Source organism: Cornus florida, unplaced genomic scaffold (genome assembly GCF_030987335.1).
Source record: "Cornus florida cultivar Cherokee Brave unplaced genomic scaffold, ASM3098733v1 CherokeeBrave_3.0.0_Hap2_Chr08, whole genome shotgun sequence".
Classification (NCBI taxonomy): domain Eukaryota; kingdom Viridiplantae; phylum Streptophyta; class Magnoliopsida; order Cornales; family Cornaceae; genus Cornus; species Cornus florida.
In genome coordinates, this window is record NW_026775578.1 from 69,289,275 (window position 1) to 69,297,588 (window position 8,314).

Consider the following 8,314-nt stretch of genomic DNA (forward strand, 5'->3'; position numbering starts at 1 on the left):
TTTGATAATTTACACAATAGATACAACATGATATATACTATTATATATTCAAAAAACAAGACTGAACATTTTAGGCTACTCTGCAAAAACATAATTAAATAAACTGTAATATTTCAACCAACTGAAAAAGCCAACATTATTTTCATCTTCGACACACATACTCGACTCATACCGATATTGAGTCTCAAATCGATAATTCAATACATTAAATATTACATCTAGGATAGCAAAATTCCGAAAACGAATAATAGCCACATCTTCATGCGTCTTCAGAGAATTTCCCACTGCCCTAGCCTTGGTTTAACCAAAACCATGGCTATCATTAACTTGGATATAGCAAGCATACAAAGCATCCTTGGCACTCAATAGAAACCTTGGCCTGGAGTCGGGAATGAAAAATCTCGGCCAAAAGGCCATCGCATGTACACCCCATGGCAAAATACTGTAGTTGTAATTAACCATCAATTAGAAAATTAATAATCATAAGAGAAGTAAAACAAAATCAAATGCTGCATATATGCATGCATATCATGATGATGATCCATCTAAGAACTTAATAATAAAATGTCCGGATTAAAGGATTCTGCATCTGTATGATGATCCATCTAAAAACTTAATAATTAGATGTACATATTTAAGGATTCTGCATCTGCATTGCTTGGATTTGTGGGTACGGAGGACCCAATGGCGGATTTTGTATGTTTCGTGGATGAGGGCTGAGACGGCTCCTCTGGCTGATTAGGCGGATTTCCTCCGCTTTGAACCACCAGCCATTTTGTTAGTGTTTCGATCTAATCTATACCTTTCGATCGCTAGAGTTCTCTCTCAATTAAGTTCTCTTTTAAGACTTAAGTTGAATTGATGTACATGTTTTGCAGCGCTTGTTTGCAGCACTTGTAATTAAAATTTACGTAACGTTAACAAATATCTGAGTGAATTTTGTATATAATAATTAAGAAAACAACATGGGAAAACAACATGGGTGAGAGAGAGAGACTTGTGAATGTTCAATGTGTGAGGTCAGGTTTTAGTCATCAAAGAAGGTTCATATTTTATACTATTTTGCTGTCATCTAGATAAGTAGTTTTAGTCCTTAAACTACTTAAACTTATATATATTAGGTATAAAATTCTGTAGGGAGAGTCACCACAACATCTTTCAAAGGTGCTACGAGCATATTCACAAATATATAGTAGGTTGTATCGTTTACCCTCAAAGTTATGTACGTACCCTAAATATTGATATCACTTGAAAATCACTTGTACAGGTACAAGAAATAATGGAACCAACAAACAGCAAAATAGATACTTACTACCCTTGATCACAAAAGCACAATTTTAATGAAAAAGCTTATATCAACGAACAATATTATATCTTAGTGCCCCTAAAATGGGGTGTTGGGAGGATGAATTAGAAACATATTAACTGAAATTGCTAAAAATGGGGTGTTGGGAGGATGAATTAGAAACATGTTAACTGAAATTTGCAATAATTTTCAGGTGATGACAAGATGTACTTAAGAGTACAATTAAGTCCAAACTTCTAATTTTCCTAGAGGCAAGATATGTTAAATCAACAATAGAATGAGCAAATTTTAAAAAATGAATTTATCAATGTGGTACAGTAACAATCCCAACTACGGATTTATCCAAGAATTTTTTAGTGATAAATTATAAGTATCTTATTCCAAACTTCTAATTAAGCTCTGGTACAATTATGTAGTTACTAACAGGAGGATAAAAAAATTTTAGTGATAAATTATAAGTATCTTATTCCAACAACATGGATTAACTAACCCTAAATACTTTTATTCGATTCTCAGAATAAAAATTTGAACCAAAACAAAGCCTTGGCGGGGGTGTATAAAGAAGAGAGATATCACCTATAATACAACTACAGGTCTCCAACCGGTATTGGCCCTACCATTAGACCTACCAACAGAATAATAGAGACTTGCATAACAACACACAACCAACGAATCTTGACTGAGTTTTGATCATCACTTGATTTTCATCAACATTTCACAGATTTCTCTCTCAAGGCATATAAGCTCAGAATAAGGAAAAAAAATTAAAAAGTAATATTAAAAATAGTGTTCCATACCTGCCCGGTTGTTGTTGAGAGCATGTTCAGCAATGGAATCTAAAACAAAAAATGGAATTAGAAGAAACTAATAACAATGACCAACTATAAGTATATGAGGCAGCTTTCAAACCTTTACGGTGATTCCAGATCCATCTTCTCACCGAGTATGCTCTAAGTCCCATTTCTCTACTGAACTCCTCAATTAATTGTTTAACTGTTTTTTCCTTGCGGTTTTCCATACAATATCCTCGGCAAATTTAGCCAATTTGTGCGTGTCCTCTCCAGAGTAGGTCGTTTTTGTAGATCCTCTCCAGAGTATCGTTTTCTACAAAAACGACCTACTCTGGAGAGGACACGCACATACACAATAAAAAAAATTCAAAGATTGCATTCTTGCTCGATTTTAAAATGAAGCTAAAGGAAAATCATTAGTGGCTTAGTTGGTAAGCCGGAAGAACGAATTTGACAGTGTTTTGAGTCTCCTCCCCAACTTTGGAAAAAAATAAATTAAAAATTACTCCCATACTTTTCTCACCGTTTTGTACACATATGGCGATGAAATAAATCAAGAAACTTCCATGTTACCGCCTGTTGTTCTAACCATTAATTTTTGTGAACGAGAATCCAAGGAGTGATATTATTGGAAGAAAAAAAATGAGTTTTGTGCTTTTTAGAGAGAGAGTTGTGAATTTTTATTAGGAGCCAATTTGTGCGTGTCCTCTCCAGGGTAGGTCGTTTTTGTAAACGACCTACCCTGGAGAGGACACGCACATACACAAGAAAAAAAATTCAAAGATTGCATTCTTGCTCGATTTTAAAATGAAGCTAAAGGAAAATCATTAGTGGCTTAGTTGTGAATTCTTATGGTTGAGGTGAGGTTTTAGTAATATGGTGAGACAAGGAGAGAATATGGTTAGAGAGAGAAGAGACAACCAAAGGGTTAGAGAGAGAAGATGAGTATTTCACGGGCTGATTCTAAAGAGAGAAAGAAAGGGAGAGAAAAAAGACGGTTAAGGTGAGAGAGATGCAACTGATTTGAGAGAAGAGAGAGAGAGAGAGGTGATAGGGACTGTTTGGTTAAAAGCGTATGTTTACAGGAGAGGGAAGCAACAGCTACTGAGGAGGTGGTTGAACACAAACAGGATTAATTCCTATTTATACCATTTTACTATGTCAAAAAGTCATCATGTTCAACACTTTCAGCAAAAATAAGTAGTTTTAGTCATTAAAATGATATTGTTGTGTACTGACTTGCCCAATCCATAATCAAATTTTCATCAACTTGCTCAAATGAAAGAAAAATAATGAACAAAAAGATATAACCGCAAGGCCAATCAATCCCTGAAATGTAGTTTTGTAAAGAGTAACAAAAACAGACATTTTAAATCATGAAGGGACTAGACATCATGAAGGGACTAGACACAAAAGGAGGTCAATTTCATAGTTGAGCCTCATTTTTAACTGTGATGCAGAAAAGTTTTTCAGGCAACTCAGAGGCAAACTATGATTTGTCAAAAAAAAAAAATTAATTGATTTGATTAAGCGTAGCAAATTGTTATGTATTCTCATTTTTTATTAAAAAATGAAAAACAAATTGAATAATAAATTTTCATGTATGGATGGGGAAGGCAATTAGTAAAAGGTAGTAAGATCCAACTTTAAAAATAAATAAAATACAATAAATTTTTGAAGAATAATTTGAAGGGAGGTCTACACCAAGTTACCAACTTTTTTTTTCCGATTCCACTCGATTCAGTGAGCTTTCTTCTTCAACAACACCACCTATACATGATAGCAAGATTAGAGATAATAAGTTCGTATTTTAAGCAGCTATAGTAAAATATTAGGAGCCAGAGCCTTCTTATGATGAGTCAAAGAAAAAAAAAAGGGTATATATATATATATATATATATGTCTTAAAAATTAAAAGTTACCTGAGGAATGAGGAGGCATAACCCTAAGGCTAAAACCAATTAATTTGCTCAAAATCGAACAAAGATGAGCCTGACTAACCCAATAAGGAAGCTAAGAAGAGACGAAAATGGTGAGCGAAGGACATATTATAAGTGTTTGGCAGATGAGAAAGATAGGATGAGAGAAAGAATGAGATGTTTGGACATGCGCTTAGAGACACTGAAGATATAAATTCGTGTAAAGAGTGGTGGGTGGGCTTATATAGAGAGGTTCATAGATTTGCAGAAAGAGAGAGAAAAGAGTAGAGTGAAGGTACTGTGACGTATTGTCAATTCAACCATGTATACAATCAATTCTGTTAGCCCTGTCAAAAAAAATTACATATATATATATATATATACAAACAAACAAAAGAAATACAAAAAAAAATTAGAAATAAAATAAAATAAGTAAAAAGTAATGAACCAATTTTTTTGGTTTTGAAAGTTTTCAAGTGGTCAAAGGTCCTGAAATCAAAAGGATAAGATTTGAAAGTTTTCCGAGGCTTACTTAATAATCCACGTGATCGAGTTATTTGATGGGACAACTAATGATGGCCAACCCTGTTTTTCGTATTTCAATGGGATCTATAGATAGCTGTAGAGGCTATAAGTTTAATGCAGTCTCTTGTCAATTCAATGCAGAAACCCTCTATTCAATTCACAGACTTGTATTTCTCCCTCCCCAATCAATTCACAAACTTGTATTTTCAGGGTAAAGAATTTGAAAACTTTAAAAGTGAATTATGAAGGTCCAGGTATTTATCTTTACAATAAAGCACTTTCACATGAAAAGATTAACATAATACATAGAGGGCAAGAGATTGTTCTCTTTTTCCTTGGATGTAACAAAACGATTTGAACATGAAATCTGTGTTTGTGAAAAAATTGGAAGGAACGATTTAATCATAAACTTCTCTTTATTGGTTTAAAAATTGATATGAATAAAATGGCATGTATAATCTATAACTATTTTTATTTTTAGCAGGATTATAATTTTTTTATACTTATTGTTCCTTATATTAAAGAGTGCACTGTATGAACAGTACTCGTAACTAAATTTTTTTTTTTTTTTCCTGAAATAATAAAGAAATAATAATTCTCTTTAGAATTTGATCAAAATATTGATGGTGACAAAATATAAATGTAATAGTTTTCTTTATTGAGAGTACTCTTAAGCCAAGACCAATATCTGCCTCCATCTTCCACCAATACTAATGTTGATGTGCACCTATTTGCTAACTCGTGGGAGATTAAAAATATATTAGTGACTTTTATGCCAAATTGTTCTATTTTTTTTTTTTTTCTTCCAAAAATTGCTCTAATCCGAAAAGTTAGTACTAGGAAATTTTAGAGCTTCATTTGAAATGAATTCATACTTGATCTAAATAATTATATTGTAATTATTTTGAATTCTAATTATTTTGAGTTCTAATTACTACAAATTTGGAATTTTAAATTGTTCCAACAGTGTTTTCAATGGCGTGAAATTAGAATTGAATTCCAAATTGCAATTCATTGAATTCAATCCCATTGGACCAGTTTTCGAATTCGTAAGGAGGCCAATTGCAATTCCAATTCTTTTGAGTAATGATAGTATTGTTGTACTCTTGAATCCGAATTGTAAGTCTTCACGTGGACGAAGTAGAAATTCTTCTCTTAGAGTAACCGGTACAAGGCCTTTATTGCTAGCTAGGGAGTCAATATTGCTAATGTTTGTTTTGATATAAGACTAGCAATTTGTGGGATCTAAAGAAAGAATAGTAAAAGGGACCTAGAGGAAGAATGGTAAAAGACCTCGCAACAGGTAACAAAGCTATTGCGAGCCAAACAAGGCTCACCACTGCTGCAGCGGCTCTTTTCCCTTTGTTTTTTTGTTTTTTTGTTTTGGTTTTTTTCTTTACTATTTTTTTTATATGTAATTTATTTTTATTGTAAAAAGAATATTTATGATTTTGATTATTTTATTTTAGTTTTTATTTTGAAATAAATATTTATGATTTCTATTTCTTAGTCTTTTGAAATTTTTTTAAAAAAAATTTGTCAACAAATATATATGAATTTAAAAAAAGAAAATCATATTGTTTTTTAAAAAAATATGTAATGTCTTTTTATTTATTTTATTTATATAATTGTGAAAAAATATGTAATGTATTTTTTAGTTATTTAATTATGAGAAAATATATTAATTTAAATGTATTAAAAAAAGTATTATATTCAAATATATAATATAAAAAAATTCAAGTGGTTGAAAAAGTAATCGTTTTAAAAAATACAAGCAAAAATAAATAATAGATATCAATTAACCCATACCGTGACTAAAAGATAGTAATATATAATTAAAAAAAATTCAAGTGGTTGAAAAAGTAACCGTTTTAAAAAATACAAGCAAACAAAAAAAATAAATATATTTTTAATTTTTTTTAATCAAAATATTAAATGTATTAAAAAAATACAATAAAAATAATAAAATAATAAATATCAATTAACCCGTGTCTAACATATAATAATATATTATTACTAGCCACATCAGCACAATTGTTGATGTGGCTAGCAATCCAACAAAGTTTTGCTAGCCTGTATTTTGATAGCAACATACCGTTCCTAAATTTGTATTCCATATAATTATCTCTGCTGACAAACCCAATTATCTTCTATCGGATCCAAGAATTCGCTGATTTTTATTTTAAAATAATTTTGGGGTTGTTTAAGTACCACTCAAACTTAAATAGCTAATTTTTCAATTTATTTTGCCTTTTCAAAACCTAAAATTTCTCTAATTTAGTCAGTTTTGATGTTATTAACTAATGAGGCGACGGACAACATAACAGTAGGCTAGGTCGGAGGTGAAACGGCGGGACTGAACCGGGAGTCTCCAGCGAAACAAAGAGCAAATCTGTGCTCTGAACGGTGATGGAGGAGGAACTTCAGTGGTGGCGCTAAAATGGTGGCGACAGACAAAGATCTGAGCCGCGTTGGTGGACAGTGGTGAATACGCCGGGACGTCGACGGTGGCAACCAGATTCATGGGACAGTCAATGACGATGCCGAAAGAGCCGTTTCCAGCCAGCTCAGCGTTTTTGATGACCTGAATTTCATCTAAGACGGCAGACGGAGAGTTGCGTCACCTGGATCTGACCCACACCACTGAAGTTGGCCAGTGGTTGTTTTTCCGTATGTTCTAGCTGATTCTTTGCTTGCTTACTTTTCTGCTGGAAAGATGGGTTCAATTGTTAGATAGAGAGAGAGAGAGGAGGGAGAAGAGACATCGGGTTGAAAAAAAAAAAAAAAATTTGACACATTTGACAGCCCCGTGTGATAGTCGGTAAGTGTCGATTGAATAATAGTCGGGCTGAATAGCAACACTCCTTTTCAAAACCTAAAATTTCTCTAATTTAGTCAGTTTTGATGTTATTAAATAACGAGGCGACAGACAACAGAACAGTGGGCTAGGTCAGAGGTGAAGCGACGGGATTGAACAGAGTCTCCGGCGAAACAGAGAGCAAATTTGTGCTCTGAACGGTGATGGGGGAGGAACTTCAGTGGTGGAGCTAAAATGGCGGCGACATACAGGGATCTGAGCCGCGTTGGTGGACAGTGGTGAATACGCCGGGACGTCGGCGGTGGCAACCAGATTCATGGGACGATCGATGACGATGCCGAAAGAGCCATTTAAGGCCAGTTCAGCGTCTTTGATGACCTGAATTTCATCTAAGACGACGGACGGAGAGTTGCGTCACCTGGATGTGACCCACACCACTGAAGTTGGCTAGTGGTTGTTTTTCCGTCTGTTTTGGTTGATTCTTTGCTTGCTTGCTTTTCTGTCGGAAAAAAGGGTTCGATTGTTAAATAGAGAGAGAGAGGAGGGAGAAGAGATATCAGGTTGAAGAAAAAAAAAAAAAAATTGACACATTGGACAGTCCCGTGTGATAGTCGGTAAGTGTCGGTTGAATAATAGTCGGGCTGAATAGCAACACTCTAACCCTATGTTTGATAGGGTGGGTCTGAAGGAGAAGAATAAAAATAATTATTAAGGGAATGGAAGGGAAGGATAATTTTAATTTAGTATTATATTTGGTTGATTAAGGAAGGAAAAGAAAGGGAAGCAAAATAATCATGTTTGGGGAAAGAAAAGAAATGATAGGAAGGAGAATTATTTTAATAAATTTACTTTTATGCCTTTTATATTTTAAAATATAAATTTATTTATATATATATATATATATATATATATATATATATATATATTCGTTCTCTACCCCATCTCTCTGTTCTCA